Here is a 19,879-nt window from a genome sequence, read left to right on the forward strand (position 1 = left end):
CCTCGAGCTGCCTCCGGTCTGAGGGATCCGCTTTTTGACCTTCGCAGAGAGAGAGAGAGAGGCTGCCCGGGGTTGCATCGCGGGGGATGCAGTTGCGGGGCTCGGGGCCTGCAGGGCTCCGGGCCGAGGGTTGCTCGTCCCTTATGCCGGCGAGGAAGCTGCTGTCGGGGGAAGGAGCGCGGCGGAGAGGCAGGGCGAGCCCAGCGGCGCAGCGCGCTCCGGGGATCGGGCTGCGCTAAAGCTGCCGGGCGGGCGGGCGCGGGACCCAGGGAGCTGGAGCTCGGAGGAGCAGCAGCAGGCGGAGGAGGGACAACTTGGGTCTCCGAGCCACGGCGATGGCCACGGCGGCGCCCTCTGGCAGGAGTCCGCCTGTGGAGTTGCCGTGATGTTTGGCGGGGCTGCCGGGAGAGGCGGGCGGCGGCGGCGAAGCGGCCAGGATCCGGTTCCCGGAGTGTGAGCGGCGGAGCTCGCTCGGAATCCACGCGCGGAACTTGCCGGGCGTTCATTGGCTCCGGGAGGTTGCTGTTCTCCCACGAATCTCGCTCTCGCGCTCCAAGCCGGCGGATCGGCGGACCAGATCGGATCAGGCTTCTTCAGGGAACCATCCCCTCCTGTGTCCCAGGGCTTCCAAGAACGGCACTAGGTAAAATAATAATAATAGCAATAGTAGCAGTTCTTCAAACAAGGTCCTTATTAAATGAGATTTGTTTTTCTTTTTCTAAAAAGGAAAAGCTCTCGGATTTATTTGGAAAGTGCCCAGAAGCTTTGCTCAGGCAGGCAGATCAAATCAAATCCCCCATACTGTACTGCGGTGATGGGTTCATTGTGAACCGTATGGTGGAAGTCTGGATATTGGGCATATAAGGCATTCACACGTGATTGCTAGTAACTCCAGGTGATTTTTTGTGACCGTGTAAAACTCAAGATACTTCTGAGTGTTGGCAGGCACGGGAATGTGATTTTCAGCTTTCAGCTGTGAAAGGGGGAGGAACTCTGTGCGTATGTCCTCCCCCTTTCACAAAATTAAATTAGGATTGTTCATAGCCACCAGATTTTGAATATTAAATCTGCTATTTGGAATCAAACGATATGTGACTTGGGAATTCTGTGGTTTAACTTTTTTTTTGAAGAAGCATACTGAGGATGGGTGGGTAGCTAGTGTGGATTGCCCCTGCTCTACAACTAAAAGGGCTTAGAGCCCCCATTCTGTCTGTTGACCAGAGCAAGATTGGTTCTCCCACCCTATGTTGGCTTTTCAAAACATAAAGACCCAGGAGTTCCGGTGCACCGAATTCACACACAGTTTGACCCTAATATTACTATCTAGGCAGGCAGCTCCCTTTTTTTCTCTTCGTCTGTTTCTCTCACTCAAACACATGTGTTTGATAAGCTGTGCAGGGAAGGGTAGGCTGTGTCGGAATGTAGGAAACAAACCGCCATGTACAGAGCAAGACCATTGGCCTTTTGAGCTCAGTATTGTATACACTGACTGGCAGCAGCAGTCTAGGATTTCAGACCTAGGTCTTTCCCCTGGAAATGTTGTGGATTAAACCCGAAACCCTCTGCATGCAAAGCAGATGCTGTACCACTGAGCCTCCTTACGGTGCTCCTCAAACTGCTGCCGAGTGGTTTTTGGCTGCTTATGGAGGAATTGAGAAGTCAAAGTTGCCTTGCCTCTGATTCACATGACCGCTTGAGCTTCTGGCCAGCAGGGTTCTCCGTCTACGTTATGACTTCCTCCTCGTCAAACTGGACAGGTGACCGTTTCAATGCCATGTGCTGGGCTGATCTCCCTTTCCACGCTTCCTTCACAGCTGCTCAAACCCCTGCAATTGTGATCAAAGTCCCACGTTCAGCAAGGGACAAAGGGTGCAAAGAATGGAGTGAAAGCATTCCAGCGAGAGAGGAATGGATGGACAGACGGATACTTCCAGCTTTTGAAAGCGGTTGTTGTTCAGTGAATGGAAGGGTGCAGAATCTCCTTTCTGGCTTTTAGGATGTAGCTGCTTTGTCTCCATTAGATGACTTTTGAACTTTGCCATTTGCCCCAAGTTAGATCAGATACCTCTGGCATGGAGGAAGAAGCCCTTTAACCAGGCCAACGTACAAGGCAGGAAGACCAGAGGTGTGTGAACGCACGAGAATTGGGGAAGGGGCTCTTAGATACAGACAGAGAGAAATGTAGTATGTTTGGCTTGAGACATTGCTGCTGTGTTGAAACCTTCCTTCTCAGGGGCCATCTCCTTGAAATTGCTAAAGCTTCACCATCCATGACCCTGCTTGCAATTGTGAAAAGCTCTTTCCAAACAGGTGTGTCTTGTGTCGAACTCGCTCAGTTATTGGGGTTGTGTTTCTTGACACTGGACAGACACATATCACTCTGAGGAACGGAGAGGTGTCTCTTCCAGGGCTGCACGATAAGCTGCTAAGTGGGGACCCAGCCCATAATTTTCTGAGCACCTCCCTAAGGGAGAACACCTATCCTATCCCATGGGTAGGCAAACTAAGGCCTTGGGGCCGGATCTGGTCCAATCGCCTTCTAAATCCGGCCCATGGACGGTCCAGGAATCAGCATGTTTTTACATGAGTAGAATGTGTCCTTTTATTTAAAACGCATCTCTGGGTTATTTGTGGGGCCTGCCTGGTGTTTTTACATTAGTAGAATGTGTGCTCTTATTTAAAATGCATCTCTGGGTTATTTGTGGAGCATTGGAATTCGGTGATTTCATTTTATTTTTTTCAAAATATAGTCCGGCTTCCCACAAGGTCTGAGGGACAGTGGACCGGCCCCCTGCTGAAAAAGTTTGCTGACCGCTGACCTATCCTAAGGGAAGGAGAGGAGAAGCTACAGTGTCTCCAAATAGGCCAATTTCAGGTGGGGGGTTAGCAGGAGGTGTGTCTGAAGGACAGGTGTAGCAGTGCCTTAATGGTGAGCCTCTGATTTCCCAAGAGTTGCCCTAGCCTAGAGCCTTCTATTTGCCGTGGGAATCAACTACCCAAGGGTGAGTTTCCTCTACCCAATCGGGTGTGTTGCCAAGTGGGATTCATCTTGCAGTTAGGGCCATCGCTGATCAAGCGGTGGTTAATTAATTAATTAATTAATTTGTAGCGTTCATACCCCACTCCTCAGCCGAAAAAGGGCTCCTGGGGTGGCTTACATACAATAAATTAAAACACGAGAGTCCCTTGCCCTGAGGGCTTGCAATCTTAAAAAGAAAACATGACTCATAAGGGGAAAGGGAAGGGGAAGGAAGTTGGGGGAAATTGCCAGTCCTTAAAAACAGATCTTATAATGGCCTTCTGGTAGAGTTCAGGGGTAGGAGGTGACGAATGAAGCTGGTCTTGATGGAATGAGCCCTATTTCCTATCTCTCCTGCTGAGACCGTCTGATGGAATGGCAAGGTTGCTGCTAGGAAGGTAGGAAGCTCAATTTGTGATGGAGTTGGTTGCGTGAGTCGGAGCCAACATAGTCAGTGTCTCTCGTTTCCCACATGGAGAGGCACCTGCCAGGTAAGAACAAGGTTATCAGGAGTGGGGAATTGCAATTCAAATACTCCTCTGAGCAGCATCTGTTGAAGGAAACCCATTTGGCCATCCCTGTAGGGATGGAGAAACAGTCGCTCTTACACTGTCTGGGGGCACGTCAGACTAGGTGATATCCATGGGTCCCTGTCCAGTGTTAGAAACTCAGATATATAAGCTGGGAGCCAAATGGCTCCTTGAACTAGGGCTACAGTCGCCAAAATGGAATGTCTTGTTGCCATTTCAGGGCCAGGCGGCTCAAAAGTCATATTTTTCAATACAGCTTTTTGGTTCCTGAATCCATTCTGACGGTTCAGATACAGTGGTACCTCAGGTTAAGAACTTAATTCGTTCTGGAGGTCTGTTCTTAACCTGAAACTGTTCTTAACCTGAAGCACCACTTTAGCTAATGGGGCCTCTTGCTGCCGCTGCGTCGCCGCTGCACAATTTCTGTTCTTATCCTGAGGCAAAGTTCTTAACCCAAGGTAATATTTCTGGGTTAGAGTCTGTAACCTGAAGCGTATGTAACCTGAAGCGTATGTAACCCGAGATACCACTGTAAAATATCACAGATAAATTCTACAGTATGTGTTGTTAGTGTGTGAAAACAGGCAAGATCCACGGATCCCCAGGCATGCGCCTCCAGATGGTGGAGATGTCGGGCACCATCCTGGCGCCTGGGGAATCTTCACCTGGTCACAGGTGGCCGATCCCCACATGCAAAATGCGCCTTGCAAATTTCGAACACTGGTCCCTTCCAAACCTGTGATCCTGTGTGTATGAGAATTGGATCTATAAGAGGAAACCAGCTAGACCAGTTCCTTTTGCTAGCCGGCCAGTTAAGTCCTGCCATTTACATTACAGAGAGGCTGCCCTGTTGCCATAGAGACAAATGGGGGTAACCCTCCTCACCTGGTTGGAAGGGACATCACCTCCTAAGGTAGAAGAACAATAGCCAGAATGTTGTGCACTGAGTTTGGCTGGTGCTGGAAGCTGGAGAGACACAGGCATGTCTGCTCTGGGGTAGACCAAAAGCTGTGACTTCAGGCTTCTTTGAAAACCTAATGGGGGAGCCGGATCTGTTTGGGTGCGAATGCTTTGCACCCCTCCATTCTCTGCTCAGGTTCTATATACAGTGGTACCTTGGTTCATGAACAATTTAGTTGACGAACAATGGGCTCCCGAACGCCGCAAACCTGGAAGTAAGTGTTCCGGTTTGCGAACGTTTTTCGGAAGCCAAACATCTGTTTTGGCCGTTGGCATTGTTTCCGGGGCCAATCAGAACCTGTGCCTTGGTTTGTGAATGTTTTGGAAGTTGAACGGACTTCCAGAACGGATTGAGTTCGAGGACCAAAGTACCACTGTACGGGTAAATACAGTGGTGCCCCGCAAGACGAATGCCTCGCAAGACGAAAAACTCGCTAGATGAAAGAGTTTTCCGTTTTTTGAGTCGTTCCGCAAGACGAATTTCCCTATGGGCTTGCTTCGCAAGACGAAACGTCCTGCGAGTTCTTGCAAGTTTGTTTCCTTTTTCTTAAAGCCGCTAAGCCGTTAATAGCCGCTAAGCCGCTAATAGCCGTGCTTCGCAAGACAAAAAAACCGTAAGACGAAGAGACTCGCGGAACGGATTAATTTCGTCTTGCGAGGCACCACTGTAAAAGCATATATCCTAAAGACACCACAGTTTCCACTGACCTTCAGTCCAAGCAAGCTGAACCCTGGGTCAGCGTGGGCATCCTCAGAGTCTCTCGCCATTTAGAGACTTGGATACACACAACAATATGTTGTTGGATTGCATTTCCCACCGTTACTGACCATTGGCCGTGGCTGATGGGTGTTGGGGTCCAATAACATTGGGGGGGGCATAGGTTCCCCATCCCTGCTGCCCAGGAAGGATTGGAAATTTGCCTCCAGAATACTTAACCCGTGGTAGATGTACTCTTGAATTGCTTTCTAAAAGTCTCAACCTGATCTGCAGATGTGCACGTTAACCCAAATAACTTTGCCAATAAAAGTGGTTGATTCTAACTTGCCCTGAGCAAACCGCACATTAATAGGGATCAACTCTAAAGGTCGGGCTGTGGTTTCAAATATGAAAATAGACCCCAAAATAGAAGTCACGTTAAAAGTATCAATTGAGTTTCCCTCCCTGTTCGTTGCCCGTAATAAAATCTTCCACTCACTTCTCACCCCCGTTCATTAAGTGTGAGTGATGCCTCTTTAATAAATTAGGACAGGCTACTTGATGCGCTGTCATATGGCGATATGAAGGCATGAAGTGAGTGGCAGCAACTCAGATTCATCAGTGACAAGCAATATGTGATGGGTGTGTGTCTGGAATGGGGTGGGATATTCCCCCCCCCCCCCCGCATTTCCAGCCCGTGAGAAGCAGTCCATCTTGGGATGCAGTGGTGTCCCACACATTCTTAACCTAACAAGTATGAAAAATATACCTGCAACATACAACACAGAGATAGAAAAAGGACATATAAAAAAGTGTGTGGTGTGCATTGCGTTAGCCAAATGACGGCCATTTTGGGCACAACTTCTCAATTTACTTGCTTATCTTTCCTTAACCTAGACAGCATCTTAAAAAGCAGAGACATCACCTTGCCAACAAAGGTCCATATAGTTAAAGCTATGGTTTTCCCAGTAGTGATGTATGGAAGTGAGAGCTGGACCATAAAGAAGGCTGATCGCTGAAGAATTGATACTTTTGAATTATGGTGCTGGAGGAGACTCTTGAGAGTCCCATGGACTGCAAGAAGATCAAACCTATCCATTCTGAAGGAAATCAGCCCTGAGTGCTCACTGGAAGGACAGATCTTGAAACTGAGGCTCCAATACTTTGGCCATCTCATGAGAAGACTCTCTGGAAAAGACCCTGATGTTGGGAAAGATGGAGGGCACAAGGAGAAGGGGACGGCAGAGGACGAGGTGGTTGAACAGTGTTCTCGAAGCTACCAGCATGAGTTTGACCAAACTGCGGGAGGCAGTGGAAGACAGGAGTGCCTGGTGTGCTCTGGTCCATGGGGTCACGAAGAGTCAGACACGACTAAACAACAACAATCTTTCCTTAGGGCTGGGCATAGGAGCCAACTCTTAGGGACTGTGGGGGCTTCAGCCCCCACAATAAAATATTTGAGGGGGCTGGGCTCCCACAAAGTTGACGGGCATTCAAATGGCGTGTGTGCACCGCATCATGTGTTCGATTATGTGGGGCAGGGCTTACCTGGGACCCCACAATATTTTGGCACCCCTGGGACTGGGGAACCTTTGTGCCCCTTCCAGTGTTTCTGAGCTACAGCTCCCATCAGCCTTAGCAAGTGTAGCCAGTGGGCAGGGATGATGGGAGTTGTGGTTCAGCAACATGGTTGGGGAGGTTCATCACACCTGCCTTAGGTTGAGCAATGCAGACAATCCGATATTGGATTCAAAGCACTTAAAATACATGATGCTCTGTATCTTAGATCAAGCTGCTCCGTCCTGCCTGACAGCCGCCCAGATAAGTTCCTGGAGTCTGAAGACTGATGGCTCCAATCAGATTTGTTTATCTCAGAAGCCAGGAGTGAGGAACCTTTTTTTTTTATCTGGAGGGACGCATTCCCTATCTGGAGGGACGCATTCCCTAGTGGTCAACGTTGCATGCCAGCAGTTGGCAGGGTGGGACAGAGCTAAAAGCAGGTGTGCAAATAGTTGTGACTCTCACCTCTCATACAGTAGGCAACATTCCATCCGTGTAAAAATTCAGACTTTCCCACACCTACTCTAATCTTTCCATCAAACATACAGGCAGGCGAGAGGGATTATCACATATTCCAGTCAGGCAGAAGCACGCGAGGAGGGCACTGAGCAAAGACCAGGGAGGTTGTGTGACCTAGTTAAAGTCTCAAGGGCCTAATAAAGAGGCTTGCAGCACCACATTTGACTCCCAGGCTTAAGATTCCTCACCCCTGGCAGAAAACACTTTTTGCAAAATTGTAAAGGTTAACCCAAAGGCTTCTTGAATTTCTAAATCACATGATTTCGTGACGCTGTTTCCATCTCTATCAGCAGAGGCTGTTTCTTTCTCTCTGTAATGCAGCCTAATTCTTGCTAGCTGTAACTTTTTCCTCCTTGCCAAAGACCCTTTCCTTATGACACACTTCGCTCTTTAGGCACCACGTGCGTTGGGTCAGCGGTGGGCAGACTTCATGCTCGCAGGGTCTACTTTGTTTACTAGACCCCCAAAATCCAAAGCACACAATTAAAGAATTTGGATTTGGGGTATTTTGGTCCGAGTTGCAGAACTGAATGGAGCTTACTGTCTTCCCTACACTGTTGCTTACTCCAAGGTCTCTTCATCTCAGCAATATAACTAGGATGTGGGGAAAGGAATCGTTTGTTGTTGTTGCCATGGTTAAAATATTAAAAAATTAAAAACAGTGAATGATACCCAATGTAGAGTAGACACATTGGCATCAGTGACCATAACTCCATTTATTTCAATGGGTCTGCTCCGAATAGGATAGCCTTGGTTATCACTCGACCAGCCCCATTCCTGATGTTTTCTTACACGCCTTGAATATTTTTTCCTTCTTTTAGGAACATTCCTGGGTTTTTTGTTTGGGAATTCATAAATTCATGCTTGATTGTGCACTGTCTTCTTAGGATATTCTTTAGGAGAGGAGAGGTTGGAAACTGGATTAAATAAGTAGGTGGTGCATCGGTGTCGCCTCTGTTTCACTCCTGTTTGTGTCGATCATCTGTCTTTACCTGCCTGCAGCATGTGAAGGCAGCTACCATTAGCCCAGTATTGATTAGTCTATACCTGTCCTCCTGTGTTGCGGTCCAACTAGGGCTAGGTCTGGGCACGAGAAGCATATTGGCTCAACTAGATGAGAGCCTAGAGCCTGTGACAGCTATTTTATTGCTTGCTACTTAATGTTGTGGCACTACTTAATACGTTGCTCTTAAAAACCAGTTAAACCTGGAAGAGGCATAAATTCTGCACAGAGCGATCTATACTAATATTGCTCTTTGCTAGGGCTCCTGGCAACTTTATCAATGGATATATATATATATATACAAGCGGCAGGGAGAATCAAACACAGCAAAGAGGGGAGACCAAGCGAAGGGAACATGCACACAAGCTTGCACGTTTCTGCACACACACACACACACACCTGCACAAAAGTGCTGCGTGTGGTGGAAAAATATCTCATTTCAAGCAGCCTGAAAGTGTTCTGGTCTCTGCCTTCCATGCCTCATTTGGGATTTTTTTCTCCGCAGATCTGTTATCTGCATTGATTCCGACTCCTGATTGTTTGCCGTGTTATTTTCTGCTCTTGTCTCTAATCTTCGTAGTTTCTTTTGTTGCGTTTTGCTTGTCTTCGCTGGAACTTGCATCTCTCCACATCTGCAGTCGTGAATGCCATTAGCTGTCTTCTCAAGTACATCACTGAACAAATCCCTGATTCCCCTCTCAAAGCCATCCTCGCAGTTGCTGCCCTTTGTAACTTAAGAGTCTTCAGAGCTTGCACAGTGCAGCAACTAACAACCTGATCCTATTATTTGCTCAGGATTGAATCTCACCCTCTTTCATAGAGCTTACTCCCAAATAACTGAGCATGGATTCGTACTGCAGAAGACTGTTCAAATCTCACCTCTGCCGTGAGCTCAGAAGGTGGTCTTAAGCTACCCATTATCTCTGGGCCACAACGTTACTCCCCCCACACCTTTAAAATGAGGATAATAATATTCACCTGAATTGCAGTATGGATTAATGAGATGCAAAGTGTTTTGATTGCTGTTCAAATGGTAAGTCCAATACCTATGTATCTTTTTGAAAGCTGCTATTATTGTTGTTTATTAAATTTATTGCCTCCCCTTCACCAGCAGGACCCAGAGCGGGTTACAACAATTGAAAATTCAGAATTAAAAACAATTAGAAACACATTGCATGTACAAGAATACTAAAATCCACCTCTCCGTTGAAGTGTTTGTTTATAATGTCTCAAAACTGTTTCCCCCGTGTTGCTCAAATGCAGTGCTAAGAAATTGACAGTGAAAACCACATCAAAATAATCTTATAAATACAGTTTATACCCTGGTAACCAGAAAGGAATGTCGCTATCCACTTCTATAACTATAGGCCTAAACAGGGACAGAAGACAAAGTTAATCACTTTTAAACCTCTCCCTCTAAAATAAATGGGACTTGTTAAAAATATTTCAATTTATCTGTATCACATTCCTAATTTGTACCTAGATCCAGAGGCTTGGGTAGATAAAATCTTTCACTGATTAATCTTCTTACACTGGTGAGGTATCAGAGTACACCCGCTGCAATTAACAAAGCCAAGTCAGTCATGCCCAGTGTTCTAATCAAGAGAAGTAATAGTACCACTCTATTCATCCTTAAGGGACGTGGGTGGCACTGTGGGTTAAACCACAGAGCCTAGGACTTGCTGGTCAGAAGGTCGGCGGTTTGAATCCCCGTGATGGGGTGAGCTCCCGTTGCTCGGTCCCTGCTCCTGCCAACCTAGCAGTTCGAAAGCACGTCAAAGTGCAAGTAGATAAATAGGTACCCCTCCGGCGGTAAGGTAAACGGCTTTTCCGTGCGCTTCTCTGGTTCTCCAGAAGCGGCTTAGTCATGCTGGCCACATGACCCGGAAGCTGTACGCCGGCTCCCTCTGCCAATAAAGTGAGATGAGTGCCGCAACCCCAGAGTTGGCCACGACTGGACCTAATGGTCAGGGGTCCCTTTACCTTTATTCATCCTTGGTCAGACCACACCTGGAGTGTTGTGTCCAGTTCCAGGTGCCACAGATTCAGAACAATATTGACAAGCAGGAACATGTGCAGAGGAAGGCGACCAAGATGATCAGAGGTCTGGAAACCATGCCTTATGAGAAATGGTTGAAGGAGCTGGGTATATTTAGCTGAGAGGAGATATGATAGCCATCTTCAAATATTAGAAGAGCTGTCACATGGAAGATGGAGCAAGCCTGCTTTTTCCTGCTCTGGAGGGTAGGACTCGAACCAACGGCTTCAACTTACAAGAAAGGAGATTCCGACTAACCATCAGGAAGAACTTTCTGACAGTAAGAGCTGTTTGGCAGTGCAACGGACTCCCTTGGGGTGGTTGTCGACGCTCCTTCCTTGAGGTTTTTAAGCAGAGCTTGGATGGCCATCTGTCACGGATGCTTTAGTTGGGGTTCCTGCATTAGAGGGGGTTGCACTAGATGACCCTTGGAGGTCCCTCCAAACTTTACTACCCTCGGGAAGTCTAGCATTAGATCCCTGGACGCGGGTGGCGCTGTGGTCTAAACCACTGAGCCTCTTGGGCTTGCCAATCAGAAGGTCGGCGGTTCGAATCTCCACAACGGGGGGAGCTCCCATTGCTCGGTCCCAGCTCCTACCAAGCTAGCAGTTCAACAGCACACCAGTGCAAATAGATAAATAGGTACCATTGTGGTGGGAAGGTAAACAGCATTATCGTGTGCTCTAGTTTCTGTCACAGTGTTCTGTTGTGCCAAAAGTGGTTTAGTCCTGCTGGCCACATGACCCGGAAAGCTGTCTGCGGACAAACGCCGGCTCCCTCGGCCTAAAAGTGAGATGAGCGCCACAACCCCATAAAGTGGTACCTCGGGTTAAGAACTTAATTCGTTCCGGAGGTCCATTCTTAATCTGAAACTGTTCTTAACCTGAGGTACCACTTTAGCTAATGGGGCCTCCCACTGCTGCCACGCCGCCGGAGCAGGATTTCTGTTCTCATCCTGAAGCAAAGTTCTTAACCCGAGGTACTATTTCTAGGTTAGCGGAATCTGTAACCTGAAGCGTCTGTAACCCGAGGTACCACTGTAGTCACTTTTGACTGGACTTAACCGTCCAGGGGTCCTTTACCTTACCTTAACCTTTTAGATACATGGGGCATTTAAGCCTTCATGAGGTTTCCTTAATCACAGTGACCCTTACTTTAGGTTGGACAAACCCGATTCTGTGCTATAGTGAGCCTCCCAGAACTGCTGGAATAGAGATGGTCAGTTTTCGACCAGATTGTTGGTGGTGTGGCTGCATCCCAGAACCCAGAGGCTGGGGTCAGTTCATAGGAACATAGGAAAGGAGGTTTGCTGTATACAAAGTCAGATTTTTCTTTAAAAAAACCAAGGGGCCTGGAAATTTTCTAAATAAATAAATTATGAGTTGGAAGGCACCCCAGGTATTGTCTAGTGCAACCCCCTACAATGCATACGAACCCTCCTCAATCACACCTCCTCTCCATGGACCACACCCCTTACTGACACTGCCTGTGTTCCTATGGAAGACCCAGTATGGTCTACTCTGACTGGCAGCTGCTCTCAGGGTATTCAGAGAGGAGCTTTTCCCAGCCCTGCCTGGAGGCAGCACCTGGAATCGAATCTGGGGCCTTCTGCAGGCAAGGCAGTTGTTCTGCCACTGAGCTACCACCCTTCAACTAAAGTTGATATATATATATATATATATTGTTTTAAGCGATAGACTCTCCTTCTATCCCAGCTTGTTCTCCCACTTTGCATCTCCTTCCCTCCCTTCTCAGATGCTCCCCAGCGCCAGGAAGCCTTCTTAGCTTTCACCTCCTCCTGCAGATGCCTCTCTGGCCCAGGGGGTCTCTTGGCTCAGCGGGAGCACTGCAAGCCTTGGAATTTTAAAGGCAACCTTAGCAGCCGGCTTAATAAGCTTTGCTATTCCAAGCCCTGCCCACACCGTGCGTGCAAGAGGCTGAGGCACAGAAAATATAATGAAAACATAATGCCTGTGGTGGTTGTGGGAACGCGGGCTTAACTTGATCGCCTCCAGTGCATCTGCATTTCAAAAGCCATTCCGCTCAATAAGGAGGCAGGCCCCACATTTCGGCGGCGCACAACTGGAATGATTTCATGCGCAGAGCAAGCCATTATGTTGTTTTCTCTCCTCCCAAATGCTAACCAGCTTTGGTTTGCAGGAGCGTTTTTCAGACTTTACTTTCCTGGAGCCGTTTCTCATCTAGATGTCTGCTAAGCAACCCCTGTAGAATACCAGTGCGTTGCAAAGGATTCTGGGATCTAGAATCTAGAGCAGGGCCTTGCATCCTGAGGGCTGCATTTCCTTCTGCGGGTGGGGAACCTCAGGCGCAGGAGCCAAGTGCGGCCCTCTAGGACCTTTTAACTGGCCCTCGGAACTCTCTGCAGGCCACACCCCTCCTGGGCACCCCAAGTGTATTTTCCTTGGCTGGAATGTGGCCTCAAACTCCCATAATGCCTCCTGCTTGTCTAGATGGAGGATAAGGAAGGAGCTACAGAAACTTTCCTGTCCGCAGCACAAAGGAAAAATTCACATTCATTCTTTCATCTGCCACTGGCCTGTGGCCCTCAGAACATTGCCCAGAAGCTTATATGGCCCTTGGGTTGGAAAAAAGTTCCTTACTATTGAAATTTCCCAATAGTACTTAGTGCAGGCAACTCCTCCCTCGTGTGTGACTGCACACATGCACAGCAATGGGAGGTAAATAATTCAGACCTGGGAATGGCGGGAGAGAGCTGGAAAGTCCGCATGGCTCACGAGGAGACCCTCCCAGAGGACGTCAGTGAGCCAAAATTCCAAAAATTTAAAAAGCTTCAAAAACCCAACAACTTATGGACTCTAAAACGGCATGTGGGATCTCTCGCTGTTGCTGCGCCGCTCCACTTGACAGCTGTTTGGCAGGAAGCTGCCTTGTAGAAGGCTCAGGCGCACTGTTCCCTGCCCTTTCTGGTGATCTGGAGGCAAAGGTACTGTATATAAGAAAAGAAAAAGAAGTGTTTAGAGGGTGTCCCCCACTTAAGTTCATTTTGCTTATGCGCACGGGGGCCTGGAACGTAAGTTGCTTGTAATCCAAAATATTTTCTTTGCCCTGTTGGGACCGTCAGCTCCTAGCAAATTGATATATATTTTTGGCACATTTTCTTCTTTTTTTAATAAGTAGAGAGAAGCTTAGTACTTATGTAACCTTTTCCCCGAAGTGCTCAAAGTACAGTACCATTATCCAAAATGTTATAGATTCTGGCTTGGAAAGCACTTTCATTCAGGTACATTCAGGACAGCTTGAATGAAACACCCCTGTTCAGTTTCCAGGGCTAGAGTACGATAGCCATACGATCCCCATGGGAACTAAGAGGAGATTGATTTGCTTTGTGCAACTGAGGGGCTCTTTGGTGCAGAGATACAGAAGGCTTGACAACCTTATTGAAAGCTGCATAATGCACAGTATGTCAGGGATGGGCAGAGTGCATGGCCGTGATGACTCAGGAGCCCTTAAAATGTTTTGACTAACGTGTGCATCTTCTTTGCAGGATGGTGCCTCCCCCACCCATTAACAAGCCCCACGTCTGCCTCTCTACCACCCTCATAATGAGCAGCATGGTCCTGATGGACGCCTACCTGGTAGAGCAGAACCAGGGCTCCCGGAAACTGGGCATTTGCATCATGGTCTCCGTCGGGGACATCTGCTTCCTGGTTGTGCTCAGATATGTGGCCGTCTGGGTCGGGGCCGAGGTGAGGACCGCCAAGCGAGGCTACGCCATGATCCTCTGGTTCCTGTATGTCTTTGTGCTGGAGATCAAGGTCTACTTCATCTACCAGAACTACAAAGCGGACCGCAAAAGCCTGGACCTCATGGCGCGCAAAGCTCTGACCCTCCTGCTCTCCATCTGCATCCCGGCCCTGTACATTCTACTGGTGGCCACAGAGCACATGGAATACGTCAGGACGTTCAAGAAGAAGGAGGACCTCCGCAACCGGCTCTTCTGGGTCATTGTGGACATGTTGGACGTGCTAGACATCCAGGCCAACCTTTGGGAGCCCCAGAAGAAAGGGCTTCCCATCTGGGCTGAAGGCCTGATGTTCTTCTACTGCTACATCCTCCTGCTGGTCCTGCCTTGTGTCTCGCTGTGCGAAATCAGCATGCAAGGGATCAGCATCGTGCCTCACCGCATGATGCTCTACCCGATGCTGAGCATGCTCACCATCAACATCGCCACCATCTTCATCAGGGGGAGCAACATGGTGTTTTTCAGGGACATCCGGGTCTCCGGCATCTTCATGGGCAAGAATGTGCTGGCCATCGCCCTCAAGGTCTGCATGTTCGCGCAGTACAGGAAGCACCTGCGCCACGCGCCGGCAGGATCTGGCGCCGCCGCGGCGGACCCCCAGCACAACACCATGGCCCAGACGCAGCCTGCCATACACCTGCTGAAACCCCAAAACCAGACTCCCTGTCCCGAAGGGCTGGCCCAGGAGAACACATGACACGGCGGGCGTCTCCCCACACCAGGCGGCAAGGAACACCTGTCTGTGGTCACTAGGGTCAACTGCAAAGATGAACAACGCCGGCTGGGCCCTGCATAGCCAGTGCTGGTCCCTCCAGAAAGTCTGCAAGAGACCTTCCTTGCACAGGCCGTGTCCTGGAATTGCCCTGGGCTGAGGTGGGGTCACTTCTAGAGTGGCGCAGAACGGATCCCAACCCTGATGCCAAAGTGCAAGCTAGCAGGCCGCAGAGACTGGAGAGCGGCAGCCTTGGGGATGATAAGATCTGCTCAATGGATAGCAGGCAGCAGCAAGCAATTCGACTCCCTCCTTTGCCTTTCGTGTACTCATCCATATCTGTCACCCAAGTTGCTTTGGAACGTAGCCAGTTGAATTGCCTGGGGGCAGGCCTTGAGAAAACTGGTAAAATGCCTTTTCCGCATCTGTTTGACATATACAATGCTGGTGACCTTCCTTTCTGGTATGGGCAAAAGGCACTTGGTCTACTACCTGCCTGCTCACATTCCTTGGGAGTGCCTGGGGCAGGGAGGACATTTTTGGGCAGCCTTTCCCCAACTGAATCCTTCCAGATGTTTTGGGCCACGACTCCCGTCAGCCTCAGTCACCGCAGCTCATGGGAATTGTAGTCCAAAACATCTGGAGAGGCGACAGGTTGAGGAAGTCTAGCATAGGGTTTCCATCTACAGTTGTCCTCCCCCAGTGGAAACATGCTGGATCATGGCCATTTATTTTCTTTCTTTCCCCCCATGAAAATGTTTCCAATAAAACAAAAGGCCAAGCCCTGAGGTTTTCTATTCTGTCTGTCTCTCTCTCTCTCTCTCTCTGTCTCTGCAGATGGCTTGCCAGCCTTCTTTTCCCCCCAGCAATTTGGAAAATATTTGGGTCTGGTGTTCTCCAGGAGGGCGAGAAAGGCAAAAACAAGTTTTGACTGCAGGAATCAAACTAAGGACTAAGGGGCACGCAATAGCTTCCAAATTTGTCACCCCAGGGATTGTGTTACTGCTCTGTTCTGAATCCTTTTAAAACGAAACTAAACAAAACCCTCACCTAATGCGTGGTTTGAAATTATTGTTTGAAAATTCTATGTTCATCCATCCAGGGACTGGTGCAGAAAATTTATTCTTATTGAATCAAGGAGCAGGTGCAGGCTTTTCTTTTCAAACAATATTCTAAGCCTGACAGTGTTCTTGTAACTTGATAGAGACAGCTGTGGATATGGCTGATCTCGTGAGAATGAAAAAAGACAGAACGAAAGAGGCGGTTCTTTCTATTTTTTTCAGCTGTGGGAGTGTTCAGGGTTTGGGTTTTTTCTTCTTAAAAAAAATATATCTATGCACCTTTTGATTATATTTCAAGTTTAATTTATTATTTTTCATCCATCTTCCAGTTCTGTGGCTTGCAGCCAGATGCTGTACATGTTTACTTGTGAAGCAATGCTGATCAAGTTCCAAGGGGTTTACTCACAAGTAAGCATCTGATTGGCCATTGTGACAACAGGGTGTTGGACTAGATGGGTCATTAGCCAGAGCCAGCGGACTCTGCTTACGTTGGACTTACGTTGAACTTCAGCTCCCATCAGTCCAAGCCCAACACATCTAATGGCTGGAGATGATGGGAGTTAGAATCCATCAACATCTAAAGGGCCACAGTTTCCCCAACACTGACCATAGCTGTTTAATAATAATAATAATAATAATAATAATATTTATACCCTGCCCTCCCCGGCCAGAGCCGGGCTCAGGGCGGCTAACCCCAATAAAATAAAATCACAGTAAAAACATAATAGGGGGAAAAGAGAGGGAGGGGGAAAAAACCAACTTAAAATACAGGTTAAAATGCAATTTTAAAATAGCTGATAAATCAAGACCGTAAGGGGAGGGAAACATAAGGGTCAGAGTGAGTCCAAACCAAAGGCCAGGCGGAACAGCTCTGTTTCGCAGGCCCTGCGGAAAGATGTCAAGTCCCGCAGAGCGTTCCACCACGTCGGGGCCAGTGCTGAAAAGGCCCTGGCCCTAGTTGAAACCAAGCTAACCTCCTTGAGGCTCGGGACCACCAAAGTGTTGTTATTTGTGGACCTTAAGGTCCTCCGCAGAGCATACCAGAAGAGGCGGTCCCGTAGGTACATGGGTCCTAGGCCGCATAGGGCTTAATGGGTCAAAACTAGACCTTTGCATCCTGCCCAATGAGTACATCCATGTAAATCAAAACCATTAAACCAACAACTGTTTTTTGTTTCCATATGCTTGCAACACAAATCTGGCGACATCAGCCAACAAATGCTCTCACCATAGGGATTTCCATTCCCCTTACATGCTCTGGCTGATGTTCCCTCGTCTTGTCTCTAAGTGAATGAACCAATAAATTATAGTCTTAATTTTGTCTGAACCTCCAAATTCGAAAGGCGTTGGAGATACAGGAAGCTGGGCAAGCCCCTCTAAAGAAGTAGGTTATCTTATCTTTGCTAATTGAAGTCAGCAGGGATTCCTAAACTTGGTTTATCTTCTAGCCACAGGTCTGGGCTTGAGCAAATGCTCCCTGTTCTCACATTCAGGCTATCGGCTTGGATTATGAGAGACTAAATCTCAAAAATAAAAATAAAATGAAATGAAAGAGTGGGTGAACCAAAAGATCACGCAGGACTATATCTTTCTCTTCTCTTTTTCTCATGATATTTCCTCTGCAGATTAGTGGCTTATCTTTAGAAGAGCAAGCGCAATAATTTTGAAATGGTAACAGTGTCTTGGTAGAATCATTTAAGTTGCCGTTAGAAATGTGGAGGTTTGCATTACGCATAGCTGTCAATGTTTCCCTTTTTTTAAGGGAAATTCCCTTATTCTGAATAGGATCCCTCGCAAGAAAAGGGAAAAGTTGACAGCTATGGCATTACGGTTGGCAGGCGTGTGTTTTCAGCCGGATCCTATGCATGGTTCTCCAAAAAGCAACTCCCACTTAATTCAATGGAGTTTCTTCCTATATAAAGTACGTAGAAGGTCGCAGTCTTAGAAATAGGTATTGAGGAGTTAGGAAGGTTTGAAACCTAGGAAGTATAATCATTGGAATATAGCAGATTTCTGCCCTCCTTTTTTAATTAGTTTTGTTTTATTTTTGCATAATTTTTTAATTAAAGCTTTTTTATTGCACAATATATATATACAAACCCTAATCTTATATGAAAACAAAAGCAAAAAAGAGAGAGAGGTGAGCATGGATGAGGAAGAAAAGAAATAAAGAAAAGAAAAAGGCCTTCCGATTCTCTGTCAGATAAAAAGGATTATTCAAAACATTTGCTCCACCATAACATCTCAGTTTTATTATTTTTAAAACAATTCTCATAAAGTAAATCGAGCGGCAAACCTTTTCCAGCACGAGGGCCGCATTCACTTCCAGGTAGTCTTCTGAGGGCCACATGCCTGTGGTGGGCGGAGCCAGGGGCACAAGTGGGCGGGGCAACACATGCAAATTTCACCTCTGTACAGTAGCCTATTTTCTGCACATGCTCATAACCCACCAAGAGGCATTGTCAGAGATCAAGGCCACATTCCAGCCCAGGAAAAGTACTCAAGGAGGGGGGAACGCAGGCCCAGCCTGGGGTGGAGCTAAATTTGGCCCTGGGCATGGGGTTCTCCAACAACACAATGATCGTTCTGCAATACATCTTACAAGGAGTTAGGGGTAGGAAGTGCAGGATAAGATGCCTGCTTTGGCATCAAGTGGTATATTGATTATTAATTAATCTTAAAAGACCTACACTGGCTCCCAGTACATTTCCGAGCACAATTCAAAGTGTTGGTGGTGACCTTTAAAGCCCTAAACGGCCCCGGTCCAGTATATCTGAAGGAGCGTCTCCACCCCCATCGTTCTGCCCGGACACTGAGGTCCAGCGCCGAGGGCCTTCTGGCGGTTCCTTCATTGCGAGAAGCCAAGTTACATGGAACTAGGCAGAGCGCCTTCTTGGTAGTGGCACCCACCCTGTGGAACGCCCTCCCATCGGATGTCAAAGAGAAAAACAACTACCAGACTTTTAGAAGACATCTGAAGGCAGCCCTGTTTAGGGAAGCTTTTAACATTTGATGCATTACAGCATTTTAATATTTTGTTGGAAGCCGCCCAGAGTGGCTGGGGAAGTCAGATGGGCGTAGTAGTAGTAGTAGTAGTAGTAGTAGAACCAATAGTCCTGCTGCAGTCCAACCTCTTGACACTATTCCATAAGTCCATACATGGGGTCCAGATGTTTTACTTCTTGTTGGTTCCTGCCTGTGAAAGGTGCCATTCTTATGTGCTGCCTGTTCTTTCAGACTCTCGGTCCATGGTCAACTTTCCATCACCATCCGCCCTTGTTTTGGAGATAAACCTTGAAAGTGTGTGCCTAAAAGTGTATCCTAAACGCCTCCAAAAACAGAAAGCAATTAAACGAGAACATCAAACGTCTGCAGTGTTTGTGCAGTCAGATGTCATGGCTTCAGAACCAAATTAATGGTTTGGAGGGTATGACTCATGCCTCGGAATAATTAGCTGTATGCCAGGGCATTGAAATACCTGCTGCTGGACTCTGCCTGATATCTTGTGGGAATTCTGAAAGCCTCTGGAGAGATGGAAAAGCCCAGCGGAAAGAGAGGCGAGCCTTAAAAGGGGCGACGCAACCCTTCTGTGCGGGAAGCATTCCAGAAACCTTCCCTAAACCTGATGCATTTTGCATATAAAAATGCCACTTTTAAAAATCGGGGCAATCTTCCTTCCAGATTTGCTACACAAGATATTCTCTCCTTGAGAGAAGGTGTGTGCTTTTTTTTTTTTAAAAAAATCTGTCTTCCAAATATGAAATGCATCGCACGTAACAAATGAACACCTGACGCTGCCATATATAAAACCAAGCCGTTTGTCCATCTATCGCAACACTCTCTAGTCTAGGGACGGAGGAGAATTTTGCTCAGTCCGCATATTTTAAAGTTGAAGTGACCTAGTTCACGCCTCCCAGACTAATACGCAGATTTGGATCATAATTACCTTTCAAATTTTGCACTTCTCCGGATTTTTCGATACAGCTCTCAGCTCAA

General features: G+C 47.6%; 1 pseudogene across 2 annotated transcripts; it reads left to right on the plus strand.

Moving 5' to 3' along the window:
- Window positions 1–269: 269 nt before the first annotated feature.
- On the plus strand, window positions 270–19,602 carry LOC308472914 (transmembrane protein 121 pseudogene; annotated as a pseudogene). Of its 2 annotated transcripts, XR_013991615.1 has the most exons (3): window positions 270–643; window positions 13,853–16,291; window positions 19,121–19,602. The product of XR_013991615.1 is annotated as a transmembrane protein 121 pseudogene (transcript). The 2 variants fall into 2 exon arrangements; XR_013991616.1 differs by lacking the exon at window positions 19,121–19,602 and having other exon boundaries at window positions 13,853–16,336.
- Window positions 19,603–19,879: the final 277 nt, after the last annotated feature.

This window comes from Podarcis pityusensis (assembly GCF_964106645.2).
Source record: "Podarcis pityusensis genome assembly, chromosome: 3".
Lineage (NCBI taxonomy): Eukaryota > Metazoa > Chordata > Lepidosauria > Squamata > Lacertidae > Podarcis > Podarcis pityusensis.